Here is a 12,470-nt window from a genome sequence, read left to right on the forward strand (position 1 = left end):
AAAAAAAAAAAAAAAAAAAAGAATGTCACGCAAACATTAGTATATGTCAAGGAAGTTTTCTTATTGACGTGTAAAGAAATTAATGGCATATCGTTGAGTGAAAAAAGGGAGATCATAGAGCCATACATAAAGTATGATCCAATTAAAAATATATCTAGGTACTGGAAACTCTGAAAGAGCCTATGTCTAGATGTTAACAGCTCAACAACAGCTCTTTCCTCTGGAATTAACAGTTATTTTCTTGCCTTCCTTTTGCCTATCTGTGTTTCCTGGCTATTTTAATGGCCAGGATGTAATATGTGTATAATTTTCTCAAATATTTTTTTTTCTAAGATGGAGTCTTGCTCTGTTGCCCAGGCTGGAGTGCAGTGGTGCCATCTTGGCTCACTGCAACCTCTGCCTCCCGGGTTCAAGCGATTCTCCTGCATCAGCCTCCTGAATAGCTGGGATTACATGTGTGTGCCACCAAGCCAGGCTAATTTTGTATTTTTAATAGAGACAGGGTTTCTCCATGTTGGTTAGGCTGGTCTCGAACTCCTGACCTCAGGTGATCTGCCCGCCTTAGCCTCCCAAAGTGCTGGGATTATAGGCGTGAGCCACTGTGCCTGGCCTCAAAGATATTTTTTTTAAAACAGGAGCATTGCAGCAGAGCATGCTGGTCTGTAGACTCCCCACATCACTCCCTTCTCAATGTTGAGACTGAGGCAAGGCTGGGATAACTCTCCCATTTCCTAGATGAGAAAGCTGGAGCTTGGAGAGGCTGAGGCATGTAGTGACGCCAGCCTCTGAAGGCAGGAGAGCCCTTGGGGTCCACATTTTGTCCCATACCATGGCTGCGGTCTTTGCGTGCCAGCTTACGCTGAACTTTCTCAGTCTTTCCCTTCGCAGCCTGGCTGCTCTCCACTGGCCTACCTCTTCCACTGATGTTGTTTTTTTCAACTGAAAACAGAACTATAGGAAGAAAGCCTGGTTAGATGTGACTGGTCCTGTCTCTGGGCCCTCATTGAATGACAAGTGGGCTTGTGAGTGACTGACTGAGGGAGTGAGTGATTCCAGTTAGAAAGTATTTCCAATGTTGTGTTTTTCTCTTTGGCACAGACACACCCTGCAAACTGGCATGAATCATAAGTAATTCCCTAAAGCCCCTATCTGCCTGGAAATGCCTTGTGGTATTTCCCACAGTTCAGAAGCCATCAGCCCTGCATGCCAGCAGGCTTAGCTATTCCCCACCCAGCCACAAACTGTTGCCCATCCCCTGGGGAAAACACTGGAGGGAGAGGAGCTTGAGGCAGAGGTGACACCTCTGGAGACTGCCATCATTCTGGGATTTTGCTCACAGAAGCCTCAGGGCTGAGATCCTCCGGTAGGCTCTCTGTGAATTCCTAAGCCTGATGTCTTAGCTATGATGCCTGAGGGCCAGAAGAGAAGCCCTTTCTCTCTTAAGAGGTGGGTTCCCAGGCTTCAGCTTTCTCTCAGGATCGTGTGGTATCCGCTTGTCTACTGAATGCCAAGAAGCGAGAGTGCTCTTGGTTCTAAGTGTGGGTATAGCAGGTTGCATTTCTCAAAGATGGTGGTAACACTATTGTCTCTAACTATGGCTACTATGTAGACATAACTAAGTTGTGATCAGTGACATGCAAGTGGAATTGTTGTGTGGGAATCTCTGGAAAGGTGCCTTCAAAGGGAGGTGGAGGGCCCTTCTTGTCCCTTTCTCCATCCTGCTGCCTGTAATACAGATGTGATGACTAGAGCTCTAGTAGCCTTCTTGGACATTGAAGACTTGGGGTGGGGGATATTTGTTAATACCAGAAACCCAGAAGCTATGAAAGAAAAGATAAACATATTTGACTAGATTAGAATCTTAAATTTTTGTGGCAAAGCACAAAGAGAATAGATGAACAGATTTAGAAACCATACTTGTAAATCAGAAGACAAAGGGCACAAAGAATATTTACAAATTGCCAAGAAAAAGATAAATGATTCAATAAAAATACTGGCAATTTATGAAATGGCAGTTTCAAAGAGCCAAAAAAATATGAAAAATCATTAATAGTTAGTGAAATGATTAGATCAGCTTCAAAAAAATAAAAAGACTGGGAATACCTATTGCTGGTGGACCTGCAGAGAAAATTCACGTGCAATGTAACTTGAAATGTGACTTTCTCCAGCTTTAAAAAAAATCAATTATATGGTCTGGCATAGTGGCTCACACCTGTAATCCCAGCACTTTGGGAGGCTGAGGCGGGTAGATCACGTGAGGTCAGGAACTCAAGACCAGCCTGGCCAACATGGTGAAACCTCGTCTCTACTAAAAAATATAAAAAACTAGCCAGGCATGGTGGCAGGAGCCTGTAATCCCAGCTACTTGGGAGGTTGAGGCAGGAGAATCACTTGAACCCAGGCAGCGGAGATTGCAGTGAGCCAAGATTGCAGCATTTCACTCCAGCCTGGGCAAAAGATTGAAACTTCATCGCAAAAAAAAAAAAAAAAGATAAATATTATATAAAATTAATAATTTTACATTTTATAACTTGTATAAATTATATGTCTATAAGTATATTTTGACCACCAATTCAGCCCTTCTCATCTGTCCTGTACAGGATAATGTGTACTGCAGTGTTGTTCATAGTGTCCAAAAATTAGAATTAAAACGAATGCTAGCCAGGCTCAGTGGCTCATGCTTATAATTCCAACACTTTGGGAGGCCGAGGCTGGTGGCTCACTTGAGGTCAGGAGTCCAAGACCAGCCAGCCTGGCCAACATGGTGAGACACCATCCCTGCTAAAAGTACAAAATTAGCCAGGTATGGTGGTGCATGCCTATAATCCCAGCTACTTGGGAGGCTGAGGCATGAGAATTGCTTGAACCCCGGAGGCAGAGGTTGCCGTGAGTCTAGATAGTGCCAGCCACTGCACTCCAGTCTGGCGACAGAATGAGACTCTGTCTCAAAATAAATAAATAAAAGTAAATAAATAAAGGGAAGCTGAATAAATTATGGAGCATTTATATTTAGGATTATTATTTATCTATTAAAAATAACAAAGTAGAGATAAACCAGTGATTAATTTTCATTAGATGTTTATGAATAAGAAAAACAAGATAAGGAAAAGTGTATACATTAGTTAGGCAAAACAGTGATTTAAAACCTATGTGTGTATGCGTATGTTTTGTTAGTCTGAGTTCCGCAAGGATCAGTGACCAAGATGGGATTCCACTTGCAAGATATCTACTGGAAAAAGCTCCTGTGATTGAATAATGGGAGGAGCCTTCTCAGAGCTGCGGCATATTCACACATAAGGCTGTATGTGTGTATATGGGTAGATATACATGTATGTATATCATATATGTGAATATGTATGTACTATATATTTATATATGTGGATATATGTATACGTCTATGCAAATTTTGTGTATACATATGGCTATGTGTGTGTGTATATGTTCATATACATTTGTATATGTAGGCTTAGAGAAAAGTATGCAAGGATATGCAGTAGGTTATTATAATACATAGGTTATGGGGAAGGGGAGTCCTACAAAAAAAAAAAAAGAAGGAAAAATTGCAGCAAATCCCCTCACATTTCAGACTTCTATATTCAGTTGCCCACACCTCACTTGAAAAATTTTAATGCTTTACACCAGGCACGGTGGCTCATGCCTGTAATCCCAGCACTTTGGGAGGCTGAGGCAGGCAGATCACCTGAGGTCAGGAGTTCGAGACCAGCCTGGCCAACATGGTGAAACCCAGTCTCTACTAAAAATACAAAAATTAGCTGGGAATGATGGCGCACACCTGTAATCCCAGCTACCCAGGAGGATGAGGCAGGAGAATCACCTGAACCCAGGAATTGGAGGTTGTGCTGAGGCAAGATCATGCCACTGCACTCCAGCCTGGGTGACAGAGCGAAATTCTGTCTAAAAAGAAAAAGGAAAAGAAAGAAAGAAAATTTTTAATACTTTATAAAACGAATTCCTGAGTTTGCCCACCTCCTCAGATCAAACCTACTGCCCTCCCCAGTCTGATTCCTGTTTCCCTGTCCATGACCTGTTTTCTTCCTGCAGGAAGCCTGTAGATTCTTTTCTTTATGCCAGCTGCTCTGGAGTCTCCCCACCATTTGTCCCATTTATTTTACTGAGTACTTGATGGACACCTAAATCCTTAGGTTCTGGAATCTGACACCCTCACTCTCAGGCTCTGCTGGGGAGATGTGGCTGAGGAAGAGTCCGAGGGGTGGCTCTTGCCCCTTCCTGGGGAAAGGTGCACGGAAGGCCGATGAGATGAGGAGACCTGCCTTTCTCACCAATTGGCCCATCTGAGTTCTCGCCACTGAGTCACTCTCATTATCTCCACTTTTCTAGGGAGGAGGCCTCACCACCGAGCCTAGAGCAGCACAGTGAGTCAGAGATGAGGGTTTTGTCCCACCTGCCCCAACCCTCGAGCTCTGCTTCCCAGGTCCGAGTTCCCAGGCAGCCTGTCACAGCCAGTGCCAGTGAGAGGGTGGGTCAGGCTTCAGGACAGCCCAGCACTGAGGACATCTAAAACAGTCTTCATTTATTTATTTATTGTTCATAGTGTCCGAAAGTTGGAATTAAAGTGAATGCTGAATAAATTATAGTGCATTCATACTTAGGAATGTTATGCACCTATTAAAGAGAATGAAATAGAGGTAAACCAATGATTAATTTTAATTAGATATTTATGAATAAGAAAAGAAAGATAAGGAAAAGTGTTTGCATTGTTTAGGTAAAACCATGATTTAAAAAATCTATGTGTGTATATGTATGTTTTGTTAGTTTGAGTTCACCAAGGATCAATGACCAAGAGGAGGTTCCACTTGCAACAGATTAATCAGGAAAAGCGTGTGTATATGAATATTTTATTCCATATAAAATATATAGAATAAAATATCTTTAGATGGAATGAAATATCCATATACTTTAAAATGTTTGGATTGAAATACAGTGAAATTCCCCCTCCCAGTTTGGTTGCCCTTTTTTAAAGGCAACAGGTGCTAGTTTCTTGTGTATACTTCAAGAGACGTTTTAATGCAAAAAAGAAAAGATGATCTTACAGCCCACAATCCCTTATCTGGAACCCTTGGGGGCAGGTATATTCTGGAATTGCGAAGTCAAGGAGTGTTGAAAGGTAATGTGTGTATTCTGTCACACTCCCAGCAGAGCATGTGATAAAATACACAAGTATTTCTGCACCAAGTAAAATAAATAAAGCCATAATCTTCCCTAAGTCTGTTCACTTCAGCCAGATTTTGCTACCAAATGTGTTTATGTCATTTATTTATTTTTTAATTGTGTTCTTTGGAGATTTTTGAACTTCATAATTGTGAATAAGGGAATGTGGACTTGTGTTTGTGCTAGTCTCTTTATTTAAAAATGTGTAGGAGCATTCTGCACCTACTGGATCAGACTAAAGAGCTTCTGCATTATTATTATTATTTTTTTTGTATCCCCATTACACTAGGTCTCCTCCCTAGTGCATTATACATATGCGCCATGGCCAACTTAGCCTGTCCATGGACATCTGGGTTGTTTCCAGTCTTCTCCTCAATTGCATCAGTGCTGCAGTGAATAACATCATGTACTCATTTAACACATGTGCAAGCATATCTGTAGGATAAATGCCTAGTAGTGGAATTGCAAGGTCAATTAATAATAATGATAGTTGACATCTGCATGGGTATTTACTAAGAGCTGGGAATTGTTGTAAGGGCTTTACAATAATTAATGTATTTTAATCCTTGCAACAATCTCCTGAGGGAGATACTATTATCATTCCATTTTTACAGATGAGAAAAACTGAGGTACAGAGAAGGTAAAGGACTCGTAGAGCTGGAATTCAAATTGAGGTGTTCGGACACCAGCCTGTGTGCTAACCATTACATTTGACTGCCTTTTGAAGGTCGTGGGAATTAGTAACTTAGACACTGCCAAATTGTCCTCCGCATGGCTTTACCAATTCACATTCCCACCAGCAGCCTGCAAGCCTGCTTGTTTCCCTGCCAACGCTGCGCTGAATCAAACTTTTTGATCTCTGCCAATCTGATAGGCGAAAAGGGTGTCTCACTGTAGTTTGACTTGAATTTCTTTCTTTCTTTCTTTCTTTCTTTCTTTTTGAGATGGAGTCTTGTTCTGTCACCCAGACTGGTGCAGTGGCGTGATCTTGGCTCACTGCAGCCCCTCCCTCCTGGGTTCAAGAGATTCTCCTGCCTCAGCCTCCTGAGTAGCTGGGATTACAGGAACCCACCACCACACCTGGTTAATTTTTGTATTTTTAGTAAAGACTGGGTTTCACCATGTTGGTCAGGCTGGTCTTGAACTCCTGACCTCATGATCTTCTCTCCTTGGCCTCCCAAAGTGCTGGGATTACAGGCATGAGCTATCATGCCTAGCCAAGCTTGAATTTCTTGTACTGTGAGTCAGGTTGAGTGTCTTTTCATCTAAGGGTTTTTTGGACTTCCTTTCCATAAACTGGCCTTTCATATCTTGTGCTCCCTTTTTCAGTTTGGTTATATCTATAACTTGTATTGAGCTTTTTATGTCTTAGGAAGATTAGCCTTTAGTGGTTCAAAAGGTACAGATCTTTGCCTAGCTAGTCATTTATCTTTTGATTTTGCTGGCGATGGGTTTTGGATAAAGTATTAAGAGGAGAGAAACAAAAGTAAGGGTCTTCAGTGTTGGGAACTGAAGGGAGGGAGAAGACAGAGCAGATCGCTGGAAAGAGGTACTCTCTGCCTGGTGAGGCATCAGGGAAGGAAGGTGATGGGGATAGTGAGGACGGCCCCTTATGGGACAGGCACAGAGGGTTCAAATATGCCAAGTGTGGCCCACTGAGACTGGAGGCTGGGAGGAGGGAGGACTTCATGACAGACACAAGGGCGCGTTGTCCAGATACACTGCTCCAAGATGCGCCCAACAGAAGACACATTGCCCCAGTAAAGGACTGCCCAGCTGCAAGGCTATGCTCAGCGGGCAGCCTACCACTGTTGGCTCCTACAGGGCCTGCTCAGGTTTTGGACCAAGTTTATTATTTTCTTTGAGTGTCCCTGGCCAATGACTGAGCAAGATGGTGGTACCAGGGCCCAGCTATTCCACTGTTTCCACATTTCCAACATGGGAGTCCTCTAGTGGGCTGTTTTTGTTCTAGATTCCTGGGTGACTGGCAGAGTCAGGTGTGCAGGTCTGAGAACTCCACTCTTGCTTTTGCCCCGTTTCATTCACAGGTGTTACCCTTACCCTTCCTAATCTTGTATTCCTAACTCCATCTCAATATCAGCTTCCTGGAAAACACAAGCAGCCCAGACTTTGAAAGTCTTTTGGTAAAAATTGACATACATTTTTTTTTAAAGTCATGGAAATATATTTCATACTGTCTGAGCCTAGAGATTTGTTTGTTTTCTCTCTGGTGGTGGCTATACATGTCCTTTGGCTTGGACATAAAGTGAAAATGTTGGCCTGTGTATAAAGGCAGCTGAGTTTGGCCCTCCCAGTAGCCAGGGGGAATCTGACCTCAGCTCAGGACCTGGAGGAGTGGCATGGAGTGGCCAGTTACCACTAGGTGGAAGCATGAATTGGGTAAGATGTGTGGGAGCACCTTTGCTGCCAGCCCCAGGCCTGAGAACACACCACACAGAGAACGGGGCATAGAAACATCTAATTTGGCAGCGGCAGGTGGACCTGGTGGTGGCTGGCCCACATCTCCCAGCCCTTCTCTGCCTGGTCCTTTCTCCCCACCTCTGTTCTAGTGTCCTGACAGGTCTCCTGCCCTTTGCATGTTGCCAGAGTGATCTGATGACACCACTTCTTAGCTGTAGGCTTTGGATGGTAAAACCTGGAATCCACACCCTTGGCCCGTGACTCAAGCCTCTTGGTATACTGGCTCCTTTTCAGTCTCTTTTAACTACCCTATCCTTTCCTCCCTGTGCTCCACACTCACAAGAGCTCTTGCCATTCTGAAAACCGGGGGCTCTATGTCCCTCTGTCCCCATCACTGCTAGTCTCACTGGCGGGAATACCTTCCTGTTTCTCCCCACCCCTCAAGGCTCCTCAGTAGATATAAATGCATGTGTTTGGTTTGCCACGTTTGAGCTTCCTGAAGAAATGGTAGTAAATATTTGAAGTGGTTTTAATTAGAAAATACCTTTCATTGCTTACTGCCCTGTAGGACTACCACATCTTTGAAGATTTTCAGTGCAGAGACTTGACCATGTGAGGGTTCGGTTGTATGGGTTACACATACCATCTTGAGAGACAGCCTGAGAAGCATTTCTTGGCCATTCTTCTTATACCATTCCTATCATATATATCTCTAGGACCACAATCACTGATCACCAACAAAACCACTAATTTGTATCAGACATTCTTTTAACTCTTTTACCAAGATTGCTTGACTGTTGAAATGTGCTAGGATGTAAGTCAGCCAGAAAACACTAATTGAGCATATGCTGTGGGCAGTGCATTGTGGTAGGTGGCAGGTCAGCAGGTTGTTGTGAGAAAGCATGATGGACAACATCGTACCTGCCCCCATGGGAATGGATTGCTCAACTGGACGGGCAAACACCTGTCAGCTGATGGCCATGTATGGCTATGCAGGTCCTCATTGACAGGGGCCCTTGGAGAAAGGCAGTCTCCGCAACTGGGGCAGCCATGGAGGGCTCCCATCAGGAGGTGGCGATGGAGATGGATGTGGGGGAACGGCGGGGATTTGGAGAGACTAGAGGAGCGAAGATGGCCTCTAGAGAGAAGGTGGCTTGATGAATCACTCAGGAGGAGCTCTACTTATTTTGTTTGATGAGCCTAGGATGCATCAGATATCTCTTTAAAGCACCAGTTCTCAAGTCTGGCTGCATGTTTTAATTACCTGGAAATGTTTAGAAATACAAATACCTGGGTCCCACCTCCAAAGAGTTCAACCGGATTGTCGTGGGGTGTGGCGTGGGCACTGGGACTTTAACAGCTTTCCAGGATGGTCAGATGGTGAAAGCCAGGCTTCCAGCTCACGCCTGTCAGGCTCTGACACTTCCGAGGCAAGCCACTCACGCCATCTGTTAAATCCCACTCACACCCCTGGCCTCAGGTTCCCAGGAGGATTTCTTTGCCCGCTTCGCATTCAGGCAGTCACAGGTAGTCCCCCGAGCCACAGGCTGTTTGGCTTTTCCTCTGCCTCAGTGCCCCTCTTCTGGCACTTTCCTGGAGCTCCGAGGAAGCAGTGGACGATGCCGTGTGGCCCAGCTATGGGCATTTCCAGAGGGCCTGGGGCTGAGCTTCCTGAGGGCACATCTACACACACCTGCTGGGCAGGGGACCTGTGTGCCGGTCACAGATGTGGCGCCGGAAGGGGATTTTTCTCTTGCTGTATTTCCTGCCATTGAGCAGGACCTGAATAAAGTCCAGCTCCCCTTTTGAGGCAGTCTTTGCTGAGTGGTCTCAGGAATGCCATTCCTCATTTCAGGGAATTCTGTAGGTGGGGCTGCTGGCTCCCAGCCAGTGCGTCTAATGGTGTACATGCACCAGTCACAGTTTGAGCCCCTCCTGGAGGCCACAACTCTGCCTCCTCTTCAGCAGTGCAGCAGGCATCCGATCGGCTGTAGGAAAGAGGACAGAGAGTTGACATGATTTTCTGGCAAGAAAGATTGCCCCACTCGGGGTTTACGATCAAGGTGGGAGATAAAACGCTCTGGCTCTTGAGGCCTTTTCATTTAGTTATTAATTCAAAAATATCTGTAGGGATTTTGTTTTTAAATGATAAATATTCTTTCTTAAAAGAAAAAAATGCAAATAGCAACATACCCAGAAGAAATGGAAAACCACTGGCCAGAGAAAGCCTTTGGCATTAATGCTTTCCGGGCCTCGGAGAAACCCATTTCTGCTGGCTCTGAGTGTGTGTTTCTCTGGGCAGGGGCAGGAATAACATGACCCTTGAAAGCACTCGAAGCCCTGGGTTACATAAGTAATGTGATGACTCTCTCCGCAGAGCCCCTCTAGAGACATCCCACCGCCCTGCCCTCCTGGAAAGAACGTTCAGCCTGTCCCACACCAGAACCCATTCAAGGAGAGAGGAATGCCGAGATAGTGGCTCATCTTCCTCCGTCCCAGAGAGGCCTCGGAGTAGTCCTCTCTGTTGCTTCACAGCCCTCCAACTATGCGAAGAATGCGAACCATTTCCCATGTGACTGGCAACCATGAAGCAATTCTGAGCCCAACCTCCCCAAATATCTGCTTTGCAAACAGATAAAACAGAGAAGCATCCTGAAAATGTGCTGTTGGGTCATTCACCTTAGGCGGTTGTGCTGTCTGCTTGCCTACCAGGGGGGTTTCTGCTTCCACAGTCCAGCCTGGAGCTGCTGGGGAGCCAGTTTGGGATGTGGCCATGTTCCTTAAGGGGGCAGAACACAGAAAACTCTCAGGAAGGGGCTTCTCAAGGAAATGGGGACCAAGCGACGCTGCGGGCTCTTTGAAGGGATCTGGGTCCCATCCCAGTGCTGGACTCATTGCTGGCCAGTCCTTGGGGTCACCTGGGAGCCCTTTGGCTCCTGAGATGTCTGGGCATGGGGCTGCCTTCACCAGCCACAAGAACCCAAACCCACCTCAACCAGCCTTTGGCATCTCCAGTCTGCACCAGCTCTAATTTTGTGTCCTGAGTGGGTGGAGGCAGTGGCAGGGGGATTGCATGCCAAGCCTGGCAGAGGTAAGGAAGAGGAAGAGGAAGAGGACTTAACTTTCTCAGTAGCTTCAGCCTTCCGAGAAACTCTAGAATGCCTTGTTGCACTATGGCAGGCATAATCAGGTCCCAGTGACCTACATAACCTTCCAGACACCGGGCGAGCGGGAGCCCTGACTCATGTCAGGGGAGCCTGACAGAGGAAGGGTGGGGGCAGGGAGGATTTATAATCCTGAGACAGTGAAACCACCTAAATATTTAGTGATGACTGAGTCACTGTATGTCCACAGGGTGGAATATTATGTCAAAGTGATTAGTACAAAGACTATTTAGCAATATTGCGAGTGTTTATGATATAGTATTAAGTAAACAAAAGAAAGATATATGCCTTTATGGCACCTGAACAAGAGAAGACTAGAAGGGGATTTCAAAAAATAACAGCTGTGGCCAGGTGCGGTGGCTCATGCCTGTAATCCCAGCACTTTGGGAGGCCGGGGTGGGCAGATCATGAAGTCAGGAGATCGAGACCATCCTGGCCAACATGGTGAAACCCCGTCTATAATAAAAATACAAAAATTAGCTGGGCATGGTGGTGTGCTCATGTAATCCCAGCTACTTGAGAGGCGGAGGCAGAAGAATAGCTTGAACCAAGGAGGTGGAGGTTGCAGTGAGCCAAGATCGCACCACTGGACTTTAGCCAGACTCCGTCTCAAAAAAAAAAAAAAAAAAAAAAAGAAACCAGTTGCTCTGCTACAGTGGTATCATTACATTAAGAACCTGATTCTTCGAAAAGAAAGCAGCTTTACAGTCAGATAGAGCTGGACTAGTAGCTCAGATCTATTTCTTACTAGAAACAATCTTGACAGGTAGCTTAATGCGATTGGCTTTCCAACTGTAAAATGGGTACAGCAATTCCTGCTTTACAAAATTCTTGTGAAGATAAATCTGATTGTGCATTTCTTCCCTTCTTGCCTTCATTTCTTCCTACTCTCTCCCTCTACATATTTTTCACTAATACCGCACAACTCAGTTGCCCACAGAGGATTCCACAAGTGAATCATCCTTGGGTCTGCTTAAATCCCTTTTGCTCTAGGGGAGGTGTATTGGCCCGTTTCTGCTCTAAGCAGAGCTGTGGATGAGGAGGGGTGCTAATGATGAGACGGTCTGGGTGGTCTTGGCAGGGGGAGGCTGGGCTGGTCCTCGCTATCAGAGCAGCCTCAGTGTTGTGCATTGCCCGCCCAGACAAAGTCATAAAAACCTTGGAGGTTGAAGCAGGAGTTTGGGAGCCTCCCTGACTGATACCACACTGAGCAGACCCCTTTCCTGTCTCTGCTGCCATGGCCTGGCTCAAGCTCTCTTTTTAAAAAAAATATTTTTGTATTGACAAATACAAATTGTATATATTTATGGTAAACAACATGGTGTTTGGAAATATGTATACATTGTGGAATGACCAAGTAGAGCTAATGAACATGTATGCCTTAGCTCATACTAATCATTGTGTTGGTGGGGAGGGGCAGAGGGGAAACGTAAAATCCACTCTTAGCAATTTTCGTGTATACAAAGCATTCTTATTGTAGTCACCATAGTGTACAATAGATCTCTTGAGCTTATTCCTCCTAACTGAAATTTTGTATCTTTTGATCGACATGTTGCGAATCCCTCCCAAATCAGACCCTCTTACCACTAGCAAGATCTAAGTTTCCCCAGGCCTGAGTCAGATGCCACTGGTGGACAATTGACGTGACCAATGGCAAGTGAACCTTCCCTTCCCTTCCCTTCCCTTCCCTTCCCT

The 12,470-nt window shown here is 45.2% G+C and overlaps 1 long non-coding RNA gene across 3 annotated transcripts in view; it reads left to right on the forward strand.

Moving 5' to 3' along the window:
* The window catches only part of LOC108287366, a 25,852-nt gene that overhangs the window by 4,306 nt on the left and 9,076 nt on the right, over positions 1–12,470 (forward strand). For 2 of the 3 annotated variants that reach the window (XR_005196484.1, XR_005196485.1), the window contains exon 2: positions 3,175–3,317. This is a non-coding gene — a long non-coding RNA (uncharacterized LOC108287366). Of the gene's footprint in view, positions 1–3,174; positions 3,318–9,988; positions 11,121–12,470 lie in introns of those variants that run through there. The other variant, XR_001818306.2, reaches the window with a different exon arrangement.

Source organism: Cebus imitator, unplaced genomic scaffold, assembly GCF_001604975.1.
Source record: "Cebus imitator isolate Cc_AM_T3 unplaced genomic scaffold, Cebus_imitator-1.0 Scaffold340, whole genome shotgun sequence".
Classification (NCBI taxonomy): domain Eukaryota; kingdom Metazoa; phylum Chordata; class Mammalia; order Primates; family Cebidae; genus Cebus; species Cebus imitator.